At 38.5% G+C, this 18,482-nt stretch overlaps 1 protein-coding gene across 4 annotated transcripts in view; it reads right to left on the reverse strand.

The window, feature by feature from the left end:
* RAP1GDS1 (Rap1 GTPase-GDP dissociation stimulator 1) overlaps positions 1-18,482 on the reverse strand; it is an 87,365-nt gene that overhangs the window by 57,738 nt on the left and 11,145 nt on the right. The gene's annotated exons all lie outside the window — the stretch shown is intronic.

Consider the following 18,482-nt stretch of genomic DNA (forward strand, 5'->3'; position numbering starts at 1 on the left):
AAAAGAAATCAGTGTCCTTAGCCTTTTGGTAACAGCAATGAACGTAAACAGTAACTGCAAAGTAAACAAAATTCTGTACCAGTGAAGAAGGAATTAACGTTCTGTATTCTGAGGATATAAAAAGCCTGGAGTCAAAGGGTACGCATGAAATTAAACCTTTCAAATTTATGCATGCATTTATCCTCCTGCATCTGAGAGCAGGATGCCAGCAGGCACTTTATGAAATGCTGCTGAGCAGCAATTTAGCCATCAATATTCTCTCAGCCAAGTTGGTTCAGAGAACCAGCAGCAGTATCTCTGCTTGTATCCTTCTGCATGGAAAAAAAAAAGTATGATGGAAGTAAGTACAGTTTGAATTTTTGCCATCAACAATGGGAAAATAATTGACAGTGACATTTTCAGTGCGCTGTGTGTGTTTCCATCTTGGCTACACATTCACAAACCCCCAGTGCTGAGCTTACAGCCTTTTAAGGATTATGCCATTTTCCACCACATTGTTCTAAGCACTGTTTATATGAACTGTGCTAACTCTTTAAATTTAATCCATCCATAAAAAAATAAGGCATCTTCTAGAAATAAGAAACTTCTTTTGTAAATTTCAGATAATTAAATAACTCCTCCTTCTTCAGGAAAAAAGGGCAGCCACAAATCAACTCAAACCATGTAATGTAACTCTCAACAGCCGCCCATTTTTTCTCATAAAAGTTAGGGCCAGTAATGTTGCTGCCATTTCGAGTATTCTCTGTATTTGGGAGTGAAGCAGCAGTGTTGGCAGCTGCAGGCCCAGTCTCCTGGCTTTGCACGCGGATGACTAACCCAGTGCTGAATGGGCTACCCTTTAAAACACAAGTGCTGAAGCAGTTTCCATGCCAACTCTCTCAGTAGGCAGGAATTGTTACTCCAAACAAATAATGTTAAATAGTGTCTAGCCGCCTACCATTCCCCAGTGACTAATCAGAAAGCCTTCACACCAGCCCTACAGAACCACAGGTACGCCCTCTTTGCCACACATCCTCTGGGCCTGAAAGGCAGCCAGTGCTGCCTCAGAGCCTCACACCAATGCAGGAAGCCCCTTCTGAGGGAGCTGGCAGCAGTTGCACTTTCCTTGCTCCTCACTTGCCCACATACAGGATGGTGCCAAGGAAAGGAGGCACAGCCGCAGCTTCCCTGATGCTGCCATTATTTGCCTGTGAGGCACTGGCAGCCTGCTGCAGAATCAGGTATACCATGGAGGGAGAGGAATTGTGATTCTCCTAGAGCTGTTCTGCTTCTCAGCCAGAGCTGGGGCTTTCATCCCACTTCCAGTTTTGCAGCCCCAAATCCCATAGAGATAAAAGTATGATGCTTCATTTTTGAAGTTCCCAGTGTTTAGGTATGAAATTGTTTATCAGGATGTTCAACTGTTTATTTACTAATGTGATGTTCTTAGCTACCCTATGGACAGGAACTCTCTTCCTCCTAAATTCAACTCTGTAAAGCCTCTGGGGAAGCCACACATGGTTCTGCTCCCTACCACCTGTCCTCACTCTCCTTGAACGAGCCAGCAAGAAAGCAAACTTTCCCCAGTATTGGCTTATGGTACTGCCCAACAACCTTGAATGCAGCATGTTTATTGAATGGAACTCCAACAACAGCTCAACATGCACTGCTACATCAGACCCTACAATAGGCATTGAGAACATCTCCTCCATCTCTTTTCCTACACTCCCACTTTCTGCTTCCTTTTTCTGAGGAATGTCCACTATTTAAATAGTCTGCCCTTACACATGGTATGCAGCAGGCTGTAATTTTCAAATGTGATTGACTAAAGATGTCAATCCTGGGACCAATGACTCAATTTGTCATGATACTAAGCACGCGTATATCTCACTGACGTATATGCACATCTAACTTTCAAATATCAGTCAGTGCTTACGGCAATGGTATTCCATATTACTTTTAAAACATTTTATGAAACTCCATTGCAATATAAACCAAATTGCCATTCACTAGATGAGATTAGATTTTCTAAGTACTTTTAAAATACAACACAGGGAAATTAAATTAGAAACCATACGCATAAACTGTGTTTTTAAAACAAATAATGACACTTCTTGAAGTTCTAACAAACCTACAATTCTAAACCAATTGCATCTTTAGACATAGCTCTTATCCTGTGCAAAAAAAGAGAACACAAGTTGGAATACTGCAGGAACACCAGACCTTTGGCCACAAAATCAGAAGGCCACAAGGACGGGGGGAAGAAGTGTCCTTCAGGAAACATGTTATTTGCTCACTTTCTCTCTTCTTGCCAAAGCCAGGGCCTTCTCCCTCCTAAGCAAGGTTTATACCTCAAAAGATGCATTTTTATTTGACGTTGTGAAGTATTGGACATATGCAAATAGATCTTAAACAGATTCAGAGGCTTTGTTCGTTTTCCTCCCTTCTCCTTTTACTGCCCTGAAAAGAACAAACCTTACAGTTGAAATGACACTGACAGGGATATTCAGAGTGAAAAGGCAGCAGTACTCTAGTGGGTTCCTACCATATAATTACACAAGGCTTTCTGATTTCTGCAGTTTCACAGTTGCACTGAACCTGTCATTTAGGGAGGAAGTCACAGATGCTTTCCTTTCACATACAAAAACCCCGTTGTTTCCTTGTGATCATCTCTTGCTTACTTTTCCATCTCTTTCTCTCACTCTGTAGAAGCTGTTTCCAGCAGCCTTGTTATTGCAGAGACTGTTCAGGTTCTTAGAGATTAAAAAATCCACAAGACAAAACCAATATACGGCATTTTTTTCAGCTAAGTGTCAAAGAAACGTGAATAAGTAGATTCTGTCAATATGTAGGGTCATGTGAAAGCTGATTAGGTTGGAAGATTTAAGGGGACAAGGTCAAGATGGTTAAGGTAAAAATAAGGCTAGCTGTGATTCGTATGGTATAGTTGCTCAGCAATTTGTTATCATGTTGTGAATTTATGAAGAATCAAGTCAGAAGTTTAACAGCAGTATTGACTGTTGTGTTGATGATCCCAAGAACAGGGAATCACTTGTACTTACACCTGGCTTACAAGATTGCTGTCAGAATCATCAGTTCTCTCCTATGGAAAGCTCCAAACCCCACAAAATTTAACCATATATCCTAAAGATAACAACAGATAAGTTGGAAAGGGAAGTCTGGCAAGCTGTCAAACCCAACTGTCCATTCCACCTCCTATTGCATTTTGATTTTCCTTGGTAATTACACAAACACTCAGTAAAATGGAGTGGATTCAATCCTTTACTAACTCCTGCTGCTTTTGGGTACATGGCACTATTACTGCAATCTCTTACACAGGCATTTTTAGAGAATAGAAACTGATTCACATAAATTAATGCTTCAATATTCCATTTCATTTCACTGAACCCTTATTTATGAGAGCTTTATTATGACTCACTCCTATTTTCAATTACTAATTTCCTTCATACAGAAGTACTGTTTCTTTATCCCATAAGAAAACTGGTAGTTCATCATCCTTGTTTTGGGTCAGAGCTTCAGGAATGCTGGATACCTTTTCAGACTAAGATTAAAAATTAAGTAATTAATTCATGTTTCAGAAAGGTATTTAGATTGATAGCAGCAGTCTGAACAGTTCATTTTTCTCTATCTTGTGACCTTTTTCCAGTATATTGATATTTTTAAAAAATAATACATGTATCATTAATGTTTCCTGTATCTTTTGATTGACACTCAGTATACCGTTGTGATTTCAGGTACTGATACATTATGGTTGCAAGTTATCCTATTCATTCTGAATTCCTGTTGTACTGTACCAGGATGATCAAGAACTGCATGCTGCTCTGCAGATATTGTTCAGTCCACAGTGTCAGAGAAGGTGCTCAGGGCACAGAGATGCATGTTTCAGAGAGCAGACAAATAGACATGGGTGCTGTAGCAGGCATGCTAGATACATCTGCAGGTGTCTCCAGGCACCAAGGGTCAGTAATGCCCAGAGGCAGTAAAAAAGGCACAGGAATGGCTGAGCAAAGGTAAGGAGTGCCTCAAAAAATAAAGTCAGCAAGAGCTCTTCATGTTGTAAAAAAGATGACTGAGTAAAAATGATTGAGATATATGGAACCATGAGCAGAGCTAACTCGATGAAAAGAAAGCTGCTATTTACTATTATTCCTAACACAACTACTAGAATACCAAAATGAAATTATTAAGCAATAAGCATAAAGGAGAAAGTATATTTTCACACTACTTGTAATTAAAGTGTGGAACTGTTATGAGGCTGGAACTGTAAACAGATTCATTTAGTTTATTCAGTGAGAAATTTTTTCATGAAGAAACTAAAATCCATGCATGACTGAAATATGCATAGAAATTCTAGATTACGAAGTTCCCGGTCTGCAGATTACTAGAAACTGGAAGCATGCCACTTGCCCCATCCCATCCCCAACCTGCACAGTATTTTTCCTGAGATACACTACTATGCACTCAGTCAGAAACTGGACAAATAGGTGCCTCGGTTCATGTATGATGCATTGGGCTATAGGGAGGCTGTATGGCATTTGCACTGTCACATCGTGCCTCGGTTCACCAAGAAAAGATAGTCAAACACATCACCCCAGCTGTGCTTGGATTTTGCTGTCCATCTGTTTCCACCTAACAACCTGGGAATGACTTTTACCACAGTGAGAAAGGTAAATCCTGTGTTATCAGCTGCATTTTTGGTGCTGAACAGATCCTGAGGCTGAACCCAGCCCTAAGCCAGATTAGTACTTAAATCCATGAATCCGGACTTCCTAATCCAGGAGTAGTTTATTGTTGTTAAATATAAGACAGAAATCCTGCTTGTTTGTCTGTGTTCTACCATGTTCAGAGATGGGCTGAAGTTTCTCTCTTTCCAACCAATTGTACTAGTACTAAGGTAATACCGATCAATCATTACTTGCAGGGCTCGTGCTGCAACCTGCTTTTAACTTAGGTACACTTGCTCTACTTTTCTAGCATAGTAGCTAATTTTAATGAGATTGCCTATTTTTGACAACAGTTCAGATGCTTCATTCTTAAACACTTTCTGAATCTTAGATATATGCCATCTGGTCTGAAAAACTTGTTACTCTTTCATTTATCCATTTCCTTCAGCATCTGTTCTTCTGACACCTCAGTCTCTCATAGAGTTTCATTTTTATTACCTGCAAGTACTGATACAGTATGGCTCATTGCCACCTGTGCAGAGAACTACCTAATTATTTTTGGTAATAATCAGGTCAGTTTATATAAGCTAACAACTACTTAGTTTGTATTCAAAACCAGGATAGAAACCCAAACAAAACAGCACCAGTCAGTACCTGTTCACTTGCAACCTCTTGCCATTTCAGAATTTTGCAGCAATTTTATGCAAAAAAAGGCTGCTTTTTTTTTTTTTTTTAACAAACAAACAAACAAACAACCTCTGAACTCCCTCAATAACGAGCCCCATAAGATGCAAGAAACATACACCTTTGCATGTAAGGGTCAAACCTTTTGATTAATACAATATTATTACAAACATATTTACATTGATCTGTAGCTGCTGTAATTGGGTTCTGCATGCCAATGATCCTTTCCTTCTTACTTAAGTCCTGACTTGCAAAGGCAAGATAACACAGCTGAGACTTCAGAAGACTTTAAAGAATACTGGAAGACTTTTGTCCCTTCTCAAAGAAAATGTGATGCAGATTTAGGTATCTTTATACTTCATAATGAAACACTGAAGACCTGGAGAAACTCTATCACGACTTTATTAAAGTGTATGGTGTTTAAAAACACAAAAGCCCTTAAAAGTTGTGTTTAAAACATTTCCTAGAAGAAGATAAAACAGATCTTTTCACACATAAAACAGAAATATATTGTTCAATACAGAGAATTGGTACTAAAATTTCATTTCAGTCTCAGCTAATGTAAGAGAAAATACTTATTTTTATTAATAAAGACATATGGTTGTAAGTTTATGAAAAGATCCATTCTGGTACCCTGTTAGTAGGAATAGAACGAAACAAATAGTATATAAAATACATTTATTTGACCAATAACTGCACATTTTCTTTTCATATTGTTTATTATTCAAGGTTCCTGATCTTCCACACAACCAAAACCCAGGAGACAAGAAGGGCATGAAGGTAAAATACTAATTAGGACCTTTGTTAAACAAAAGCTTTTTAATTTCTTAGCAGGCAGAAATGCACACCATCATCTACAAGCAAAACTGAATCCCTTCAGGGTTACAAATTGGTAATAAGGCAGGTAAGGCGCCTCTTTAACCCAAGTGATGTGCTGTGTCAACATTAGTCAAAATTATAGAAAAAAATATGCAGTTTTTCTCCATCTTAATTCCCACATGTTCACGTGACTTCTCATAAATATATTCACTTCATAAAGTCATGCATGCCACAGTTCATCTCTTCAGAGTCACCTTACTGGATAGGAGATCTTACCTTTGTCCATTTTAAAAAGCTTTCTTAAAGACAATATTTAAGTGGTTTATCTCCACAGATTAGGGTATGATTTTAACCTTCTCTGACTGCACCTATTCTGAAAGCTTTGATCCTAATGTTGACTCAAGTTAACTGAGTAGAAATGGCAAATGTTAATTAATCAAGACATCACATAAGCAAGAAGAAAACTTTCTGGAAAATGTTTTTCAGTTTTCCTTCAAATTATTTCCCTGATGCATTAAAACAAACACTGTTGTTTGTTTTTTTTTTTGTTTGTTGTTTGTATAATCTAATGGGGCTCCCAATTTTCTATACCTTTTCCAAGTTCTGTACACACTAGGGATTGTTAAACAACAAAATGCACAGATAACACTGGAAATTAGCTGAATGGATATTCACATGAGGCTTTAATGCAGGACTTAGATCATAAGTATTCATTTCTCCTCTATATAACAAAATTAATCTACCATTAGTTTTTTAATGAATTATTTGTTCCCTTTTACAAATACTGGGCCTATCATCTTCTCCTACATTTATTTTATAAACAGAACCTGGGTATTAAATAAATAAATGAAAATTGGACAGTACAAGCCTGAGGATACAATGTTCCAGTACTGAAGAAGCCAAGAAAAACTCTTATTAACTTCAACAAGCTCAGGATCTGCTCTTTGGCCTACGCTATGTAAGTAAGTACATATAAATTATACAATCAGTACAGTGTCTGTCATAATTACATTTATGCTATCAGTTTGAGTTATTGAACAAATACGGGAACAGATTGTATGCAAAGGCCCCAGGCTCATCTTACTCCATCCGCAGTGAGAATTTTGCCTGAATATGATACCTGGGCTCAAAACTGATATTGCTAACTCTGATTCAGTGTTGCATTAGTGTTCTTCTTGAAGCCTCAGATACTCTAAGAAGTCAGATGTTATGAAATACTAATCTGTAACACAGCATGTTTCTCCCTATCGTGGGCTTCCTGAAAGCCTTCAATATGGAAATGAGGCACTTAAAAGGCAAACAGTGCATCCGTGGTGTGCCAGAGATTTGGGGGTTTGTTTGTTTGTTTGTTTGTTTGTTTTTTCTTTTCTGTCTGGTTTGAAAGCCATCCTGAGAGCTTTCCTGGAGACAATGCCAGTTTTCAGCTTTCAGATATTCCTTATGGCAGTAAAGCCGTGATGATAATAGAAGAAGGGGATTCACAGAAATCGTGCAATTTTATATCTTTACCACTGTCTTTCAATGGAAATATGACATCACTACTGCTAGAGGTAAGTGATATCAGAAACCAAGCTTTCTGAGTATGTAAGATATTTTTGTTATCTCTTACAAAAATACAGGCTTTGCCTGTTTATTACAAAGTCTGTTTCTAAATTGTTTCTAACAAAATCACTAACTGTGTAAATAAAACAACCTATAACAGGTTGTATATATATATATATATATATATATATATAACAGTTATATAACAGGTGTGCTCCTGGTGGTGCAGTGGTATAAAGTGCTGCTTGCGGCACCGAAGGGCCCGGGTTCGAATCCCCCCTGTGGCGCAGGGGGTAGAAGTGCCACTTCGCTACACAGAGGGCTCGAAACCCGGGAGTTGGACTCGATGATCTCTAAGATCCCTTCCATACTATGATACTATGATAACAGGAATACGTATCCATTTTCTTTCTTTTAACTGCCATCAGTTTCAGAAACAACAAATGCCTCTCACAACTCTAATCTTACCCACCTTACAGAAGTGACAACCTCTGAAGCTGCCAATGTAGCTTCATTAAGGGAAGGTACGTGTGTAATTTTACATAGTAGGAAAAAATATTAAGCTTCCCGACACATTTTGTGTAAGCTTTTCAAATATAGTAAGCTAAAAACAAAATCTCAGCCCTTGACCTGTTGAGTGTTAACAAAATTCCATCTGGTCACTTAGGAGCTGTGCCAGCATTACCACACAAAGGGCCTTTGAGCCATTTGAATGTTCAAGAGTCATTTGACAGCTTTTTTATTTATCCCCTCTATTTATTTTTTTTTGTCAGATACACACCTAATAACATACTACAGATGGCTAGGTTCTAACAAGTTTACTTGCATGTAAGCTTGAAACTACCCTTGAAAGTAAACTGCTGAGTATTTGCTTTGGGTTGTTGCTTGGGTTTATGTATTTTTTTCTAACATTTAGGATTGTTCATTCTGCTGCTGCTCTGATTTCCTTTTTAGGCAAAACAAAAGTGAAAGTGAAGACCTGGCGCGTGGCTGTTCTAAATGTGAACATAATAAGACTGCTCAGCCTGCTCGAGACCAACGGAATGGGAGTATGTAGTAAAAACGTCACAGTAAGCAGCAAGTTAAACAAACGTCCTGTGACAGATATCTTCATGGAGGAAACATCTCACTCTGAAGTGAGAGAGATTTCAGCAATGGATGAGTACTGCACTCAGTATGCACTAAGTGCATATCTTTTAGTGCCAAAATAGGTTATCGATTTATTCCTTAATCACTGTGATAAAATATGTGCATTTAATAGTGAAAAATAAATTCTGCATTGTAATCTATATTCAAATTTATGTAGGAGAAAAGTAAATGGAAATTTTGAGCCACCTGATTTAGCTTCAGAGTTAGCCCTGCTTGACCTCCCACACCCCTAATTATCTGCTTTTTCAAGTGATGCTCTGAGTCCAACTGATAAGGTTTTATGCACCATATATACACAAAACTGAGCTGCCTGGCCTGGTACACAGATTTCAGCACAAAACAGCTAGTAAAATAATCAGCAATAGCTGAATCATAGAATGGCCTGGGTTGAAAGGAACCTCAAAGAGGTTCATCTAGTTTCAATCCTCTTGCCATGGGCAGAGTCGTCAACCACTAGAGCAGGTTGCCCAGAGCCACATCCAGCCTGGCCTTGAATGCATCCAGGGATGGGGCATCCACAACTTCCTTGGGCAACCTGTTCCAGTGAGTGGTTGAAGAGGATTCAAAACATCACAAGACTGGGAGATGTAATCTAGGCCATCCACTGCACAATATCCAGTCAAAAGACAAGTAAAGCAATACTTAGTGCTCTTCTAGACTCTTAGCTAGAAGATCACTGGTCTGGAGTTTCAGAAATACAGAGTGAGGAAAAAAAACCTACTTTAGTTATAAGCACTGATTTAGTAAAACTTATTCCTATCCCTCAACACCTCTTAACTTAATCAAGCACAAACTCTTTAAATCAGTGGGATTAATTTATGTCTTAAATCTCTGTAGAATAAGGATCCAGGAAGGCCTGATTCTGCCACTATTTAGATGTTAGCAACTTTATCATTCTTACTGGAGTGTTCTTGTAAATCGTCTTCCACATATGCATAAACAGTTGGAGGTCCAAATATAAATGAACTACAAATGGGAACAGGACTTGTAAAAGTGTAGAATACTTTTACTATTGTTTTAATTAATTTGTGGCTAATTGAAAACAAAACAAAACAAAAGAGTTTTGGAAAGGATTTGGAATAGATCTTCAGTTTTGACTTTCTTTTCAGCCTTTAGCTGTGGACTTAACTAGATCTACCTACTCTAATCTTCTTCAAAGCCATCAGATATATGATTAGGACCCAAAGAACATTCTGCTAAAGAAAATAAAACAGCCCAAGAAATGGTAAATCAGTGACTAATCTAGGAAATGCTCTGAGGCTTCAAGGAAAGGCTCTTAAAGACTGAATGGCAGAGCACAATGATCTTTCTACATGTTCTATAATTACTCAGTGCTATGTTTTTAGATATCTTCACATCTTAAGCTAAGGTTTTTGTTGAAAGTTAACAATTAACGTAATCTGCTTTGGTACTCATTGTCAGAGATCTTAAATTTTAATCTATTAATACCTTTTCTTTGTTTTGCTATAGTACTTTTGCACATGATTACCGGCTACAGAGGGTACTAGCCTACAAATGCTTGCCATCCTAGAAGAAAGTCTGGATCCTGAACATTTTTCTAAACAGTAAGTACTTTAAAAACTCATAAAATACGTAGATTTGTATTTCCCAGCCATTTTCCAAGCTAAAAAGTTATTCTGTGTGCTGGATTTTCAAGCTGGAGGTGTTAAAATTCAAGATTGATCAGAGGATTCCAACAAAGCCTTTCTCCTTCTTCCAGCTATTGATCTGAGCTTCTCCTTTGCACTTGCTATCATAATGTCTGTGCTGTTCCCTTTGCATATTAGCTGCATGAGAAACCTCTGATGCCCGACACAGAACCAGGAACTGGAAACTGAAAGGCTGAGGGTTCACACAAAGTGCTTTAGCAAAACCTCAACAGGAAGATTAAATATTTAGCCTGGTGAAGTTATAAAGGCCACTTTGTATCCTGTTATTTCACACTTTATGTAGATATGTAATACATATATTTCACCAGTAAAATAAAGCATAAACAAATAGATAATGGCAGAAATGAAGTTAAACTGCTTCTAAAATAAGAGATAAGAAGGCATTACACTGTACAGCTACACCCCTGTAAGTTCCTGTAAGTTTTTCTAAAAACTGATCTACTTGTCCTATTGTTCTTTGACAGTGTGATAGAAAGACACGGGTTACAAATTTAAGGGGTGACTCTATAAACTTATATCTACAAATGTCTTACAGTACAGTATCCATATGGTGTTAAGTGCTTCTCTGTATTTTCCTATTAAGTTATTCTTGGTAAAACATTTTTGGCCCAAGTAAAGAATAGACGTAGAAATAGCATTTCCTCTTAAGAACCCATTTGTTAAAACTTATAATTCAAAAATTTCCTTTAACCACAGAATGGCTGATAAAGTGTGATAGTTTCCTCATGCTCTGGAGAAAAAGGATCTTAATATTTTCTAATCTTAATGAAGAATACAAAGGAAAACAAGTCAATTGAAAGTGCTGGTTATTGGCTGGTGAGATGGTCTGATGCCATTAGTGGTGTGATGCAATTTAGTGGTTTAGCACAAATTACTGGCTAAGACAGCCCCAAATAAACAATATGTACTTGCAGGCAGACCATGGTGTCCCCATACTGTAAATTGAAGACTGGGGCCCTGAGTCATTTACAACAGGCTTTTCAATGTTCAGAGTTCGATATCACTCATCAAGAAGCTTTTGAGGCCAAAATGTACTCTGGAGTTTGTTTTTAAAGGTATCACGTATCACCTTAAACCTGGTGTAACCAAGATTAATAGGCATCTGTGGTTAATCCCACTAGCTATAAATATTTATCTATTAATGCAGTCATTTGTTCTCACACATAGGACATACAGCATCAGTAAAGCACTGCACTGATAGGATCAGCTCAGATATTCTCTAGAGGTAAAGGATTCAACCGAGTTTTCATGTAAGGTTGACACAAACCTGGAGATGAATTAGATGGCAAAATTAAAATGGTGAGCAAAATGCTTAATACAGCAGATTTAAAAGAAATATTTCCACAAAACCCACTAGTATTCTGCATGATTACTGCAGTTATAAGTGATCGTTAACCTTTGCACAGCATTTAAGAGCTTTCTTTAGTAAAAATTATACAACAATGACAGAGCAGTAAACATGATACTGATGTTCTGAGGCTGCACATTAAGGCACGTATGCACAGCTGGGTAAATCATCATCCAAATGTTATAAGCCTCAAGGATTATTTCAAACCATTTCAATGAACATTTGAGTGAATGAGAAAATGCAATATGTATCCACGGAAAATATGGTTTTGGAGCAAGACAGTCTGACAGTACAGATCAGGAAAAACAAATATCTGAAAGAAAAGGCTACTTCATAAGTCTTAAATCTCATGTCTCTTAATTAAGCTATTAACTCTCCATTCTGCAACCTGTATTCAGCTGTGTTTAGCCAGTGTCCCAAAAGTAAGTGAAATGCTCATAAGATTCATCTGTAAAAACTCAATTTTAAAAATAAATAAATAAATAAATAAGGAAACCAAGATTTTTTCTTTCCCCCAAAGAAATATATTTTTAAAAGCCAAATGACTTCTGCAGAATGCCACTTCTTATCTTAAATTGCAAGTAATTTGTTGCCCCCGCAAACAGGATCTGAGTGTATTGCAGAGAAGTGGAGTAGTGCTGTGTTTCACTGTGTAATAACCATCCCTTAGACTAAGTAAGGAGCCACTGACAGCAGCTAGAGGAAGCAGGCTCTCTGTGCGATCTGCAGGCCTCAGGAAGGAAGGGCAAAGCTTAAAGGAAATTAAAACCACAAACAGGTCCTTGGTATATGTTTCAAAAAGTGATGCAAAGTTCTTTGGCAACTGGATACATAATATCATAGAATTTAAGGGACCTCAAGGAACACCTGGTTCCAATCCCCCAGCTGCATATCATACTGCCCAGGATCCCATCCAACCTGGCCTTGAATGCCTCCAGAGGTGGGGCATCCACCACTTTTCTGGGCAGCCTGTGCCACACAGCTGCAAATGCTGTGGCCCTCAAATGAAGAACATCCAGTATCATTCCAAAGATATCTGTTCCTCTGATGACCAAGCAGATTTTGTCTAACCCATAAATTGCAGGGGAAAAGAATAACATTAAATGTATAGACAGAAAAGAGTCTAGGAAGCCCACTACCAATGGTCCCATTTACCCGTCACCAAATTCTGGAGAAATTTAACCTTTAGCCCAAATCTACAGGTCTTCTCATCCCCTCAGGCAGCTCCATAGCCAAATCCATGCATTAGCCTGATAAGGATCTGTAAGAAATGAGTCCTCTTGGCCCCATGCAAAAACATGCCCCATGCTCACAGACCACAAAGGAAATCTTAGTGAAAATACTAGCATTCAAGAGAACGTAAATGACAACAAAGTGAAAGTGCATTTTACACATTAACATACACTAAACTTTAACATACACTAAAATAAACAAATGCAGTCCTGTCCTTTGTACACAATTTCACAGAAGGATACCAAGTTCCTGGTTGTTCCATGGCAGAGATCTGGGTTCAGGCAGAGAAAAGGACTGGACTATTTGCCTGTTGTTTTTGTGTTTTTTTTTTTCCCTTCTTTTTTTTCTTTCATAGATGTGTGAATCAAAAGGCCACTGAGGTTTGTAGCCCATCTCAAGAAAAGTGAAGGAGGTAACACCTCTTCCTTCATTCACATTTGAAAAGGAAGAGTTACAAAGGCTCAGGCTTTCATTGAAAAGACGCAGGCACCCATCTTTCAAATAACTCCATGCCCTTGGCCTGAGGTAGAAATTATGCTGAATAGAAAGTGGTATGCATTTTAATTATGAGTGTCTTCCTGCTGAGCCTGGTAGTTGATCCCACTCTGAACTCTGCAGGCACTATTTAGAGAGACAAAACACCTACCTTGGATTTCTGAATGCCACAATGGGAACCAGCACCTAAAATCCAGAGCATATGTGTAATGCAGTTCATCCCTAACCACAAGTCTACATTAAGATGTCTATTGCCATATTTTCCAACATCCATGTTATTTTATGCTGCTTTCAAAGAATGCTTTCAGAGCATTGTGTCCCTGTTAAATGCAGCTGTGCTGTTAGACTCTCTACAATGTCAGTAAATGACTCAAACAGACACTTAAAGGACTGAGCTACTGATGGACTGCCAATCTTTTTTACTATTAGGGCTGAGATACAGTCCTAGTTCAGAAGGCAAAGAAGCAGAGAACAGAAGTCAAAACCCAGCAAGACTGAGAGGCAGAGGTGATTTCCTGATCAGGCCCCGCATATCACAAGTGCACTGTATAACTCAGTGCACTGAGGAGTTACATACACACTGCCTGACAGTCAAGAGACACATAGGAAGCTTTGCAACAGTCAATTGTCTGAACAACTCTAACAGTGTGCCCTAGCCCATCCTCCTGGAGACATCTTGCAGCAACATCAAGGATCTGCACAGTCTTCTCTATAGCATATGTTTTACAGTGTTTGTGTGGAGGGAATTTCACTTGGTCAGCATATATAGCTCTCACATATGCTAGCCACTGCCGGAACAGTGCAAAGAGATGACAGCTGAGGGAACAATCTTTCCTATTAAGTTTTCAAACTGTTAATCATTTATTTATTTATTTATTTGTGTCAATTACAACCGGTCCCTTGAAAGCAGAAGAAGGGAAAAGAGGAGAAAAGAATATTTCAGAAGTGGTCTCATTATATGGAAACATTTACAGACACTGTTCATGGTGTAAATGTGTAGATCTGTGCATGTGCCAAAAGCTGCTGTCGTTTTTAACTACCACTGACGTGCTGAGGTCTTAATGAAATGAGAGGAAGAGACCAGGATGCTTCTGTATCAGCAGGCATAAATCAGTGATGATTTGTCGCTAGCTATACTTCATTTACTTCCAGAAGCTGCTTATAATACAAAAAACCTATATATTATAAATACATTATATTTATAAACACACAAAAGCCTCATGTAGAAAGCTATTGTGGTAATATTAATAACATAGTATAATATAATAACTGGTAACAGCTAGCAATTGATCATTAAAGCAATACTTATCAGGAAAATTGTTCATGTTTCAGTTACAGGATGAAGAGAATTTTTTTTTCTCCTTTCTCCATTCCCACTTTAATAGGCAGTTAGGCACAAAGAGCAGTAGTTTGATAGCTGCTGGTAATTTTAAATCTCCTACACGTACAGCAGATAACATGGCATGCATAGCTCCTTCTGTGTCTCACCTAGGTGGTTGTCATTCTCACATTGAACACTCCCCAATTCTTTGTCAGCACTTCCCATCTGTAATCTTAGTTTGAATGCTGCAAGGAAAAGCTTACATGAAGACCCAGAACGAGAGAATTAATAAGCTCTACCAGCACTGAAGAATCTACACTATCCCAAGAAAAGCATGCTCTGTGCACCGCCACCCTTTTCTGGTGAAGCATGTCTTCCCTGTGTGTAGAATGCACTGTGATAATACCTTGAAATAGTGCAGTCTATGCCCTACTAAAGAAGTATTAAATGCCACTGTCAAAATGAATTATTCTCTCATCTAGTTGAGCAAAAGCTGTGATCATCCTATTCAGGTCTACACTGTGCTGTAGAGGAATAAAAATAGTGGTAGATGCTAACAGATAACACTGCTAGTGTAGACTCATCTATCTTGAAAAAACCTTTTGTTCCAGCTTGATTAAATATATATATATATATATAATCTAAGCTTAACACGAAGCAAAACTACAGGTAAAAAAAGGCAAAACGTGTTGGGTAGATTAACCTAAGTTAGGTAGGGGCTTTTACCTCTACAGTTAAATCAAGTATGGGCCAGGATTTCTGCTATGACTAAACTGGAAGAGTCAGGAGAGCTTCAGTGTGCATGTTCTGACTCATCATATTCCATGTGAAGGAAACTCAAGTTATGTGCTCTCCCCTGCTTAGCTGGAAATAAAAGTGGGCATGTAGGCAAGACAGCAGCTGTGGCATGCTCAATAAGGCTCTCAGTAGGAGATCTGAACCCAATGGTTTGCCAGGAATTGCTACTGCAAGTCATTCTCTCTGCACTTCTCACCAGTTAAGTAAGTAAAGCAGCAAAGAAAAAGCTGACATCCCATTTAGGCTACACTGAGAATCCATATTTCATCATTAGTGTTATTCCGCAGACTTTTAAGTCAGTTGGGTGTCTACAAATCAAGGTTTGTCATTCTCTACTCAGTTGAATTAAGTGATTACCAATAATTCATGTTCACTTGCAACTGCAGATGCTAGTCTAACAAATACTCCCAAACATTTTTTCAAGTATGTAATCATTTTTCTGCTATCCCAGACTCACAAATAAGAAGTGTTTGTCATTGCCTCACTTTACAGTATAAAAAAACTGAATGTGATTCTACACAGCTGTATTTGGGCTGGACAAATGGCAGATTTTAAGTGTGGAGGTTTTTTTTATTGTTGTTGTTTGAAAACAGTATAACATGAAGGTAGACATGCATTTGGACAGTGTTAATCCTTTGCAGACAATGCTAAATCGGGGGATCAGCTGACACAGCAGATAGCAATCCAGAGGCACCTTCAGGCACCTGGGGATTGGATGACCAGAAGTCTCCTTCAGCAAATGTAAGGACTAGGATCTGCACTTAAGACGGAACAATCCCAGGCTGGTTGCTGACTGGCTGATAAGCAGCCCTGCTGAAAACACCCAGGGGGACACAGTGGAGGCCAATTAAAACGTAAGCCATCAGCGTGTTCTCAATGCAAATAAATCAAACAGCATTATGGCTACATTAGGAGCGTGGCCAGCAAATCAAGGCTCTGCTTGATGCCTGTAAGAACTTGCACATCCCAAAATTCTTCAGCTGGCTCTGGATGTCCGAGATAGAGAATGATACTGAGAAACTGAAGAAAGTATAGGACAGGACTCCAAAGATAAGCCTGTCCCCAGAGCATGTGATGTGCAAGGTGAGGCTGAGGGAGGTGGTTTTCCTCCCTCTGCCAAAGAGGAGGATGAAAAGTGACTGAATGTTGGCTCTGCAGATACCTAAAGTGAAGTCACAAAGACTAAAGAGGCTTCTAGTTGTAGCCACATAAAATCATAGTTGACCCATACCGGCCTTCTTCGAAATCCCTACAGCCCTTATTCAAAATCCTTCCAAATGACAGTTCTGTTTTCCATCTACAAGTCTGTGAATCTGTTCAAATTTCAGCTTGAACACCTTCACTGTTTCTACTACAGGCTTCCTAGCAGAGCACCCAAGTAGGACATCCTTATTATAGGTAAGTCTGTATTGCTGTGTGACAGAACCGTTAACTGCTTCATCTTGCTATAAATTAGCAGAGCACAGACTGGAAAAATCTTGATCTGACTATTCCTGCTGTCTAACTCTTAAGTAACAGATCTTTTCTTTTTAAGCAGACAAGCCACCTTTTGTTCTACAGCGCTGGGCTCAGTCATGGATAAGAGAGGATTCATATGTATGTATAAAATTATTTCCTTTCTCTTAACAACACATTGTTATATATTATGATGAGTTTCTTGTCTTGTATTTACTCAGCAGTATATGTATTTTTTGTGCTGCCTGGGTTCCTACATATGAGGAAACTGACAGTACGACTATAAAATATCATGGAGGGTAGGTCCTACCACTGGAAAAAATACAGTGTGTAGACTATGAGTGTATTATATGTATACCTTGATTGAGTAAGTCTTTCATGTTATTCCAGAAGGATCTGAGCACAACACTGATGAATAGACCAGGTGGACTCCTTTTCACTGTCCTCCTCAGTTGTAAATTCAGAAAAAAATCATAATGACATTCACATGTGGTACATGGCCACACTGAAACACACATTTTGGGAACAAACTTTGTCATAAATATTGAACCAATATCTCCTTTGAACACTGTGTTTCATTTCTTAGGCTATTTGTTTGCCTTCATATTTCAGAGTTCATGATAGAAATCAACTAAGCAGTTTTTGCTTACTTTCTGTGTCCCTACCTGGGGCAAAAGCAGCCTTCTGCAGTCCGTTCACTTGTAAGTATTGCATGAGAATCCATTTTAATGAATTACTGTTTATAAATCCCTCTGAAGAGGAATCTTTTAATGCTAGAGCTCAGGACTGTTATTTTTCACCCATGGCCAGTGCATCTATCTTTTCTCTCTAATGCATGTAAAGTCAGATTTCTTCAGACCTGTATCTGATCCCATGATGCACCAGAGTGACTACAGCCTTTTGAGAATGTGATTCCTAATTCCCTGGTGCCACAAATTCTTCAGCACACTGAACATCTGCAGCTTTTTTTGGCTTCCACTGTTGTGAGTCACTGCAGCCCCCAAAACTCTATGCAGATCTTTAACCATTAATTCTACTAAACCAAGACAAGAATCTAAAAACAAGTCTTCAAGGCATTTCAGATACAAAGGCACTATGGACATCATTTTATTACCCATCACTTTATTGCCCATTATCCTACGGTCCTTTATGCTCAGACAGGATATAAAAGCTACAATTTAGGCCCAGTTACCATTTAAATCAAATTTGCAGTCACTTTATGCATAATACAGGGCAATGGGAACTGAGGCCATAATCTGACAGCACAGAGGCTTCAGCTGCAAAGCTGAATGGATTACCTTTTC

This window comes from Excalfactoria chinensis, chromosome 4 (assembly GCF_039878825.1).
Source record: "Excalfactoria chinensis isolate bCotChi1 chromosome 4, bCotChi1.hap2, whole genome shotgun sequence".
In the NCBI taxonomy this organism is placed as follows: Eukaryota; Metazoa; Chordata; class Aves; order Galliformes; family Phasianidae; genus Excalfactoria; species Excalfactoria chinensis.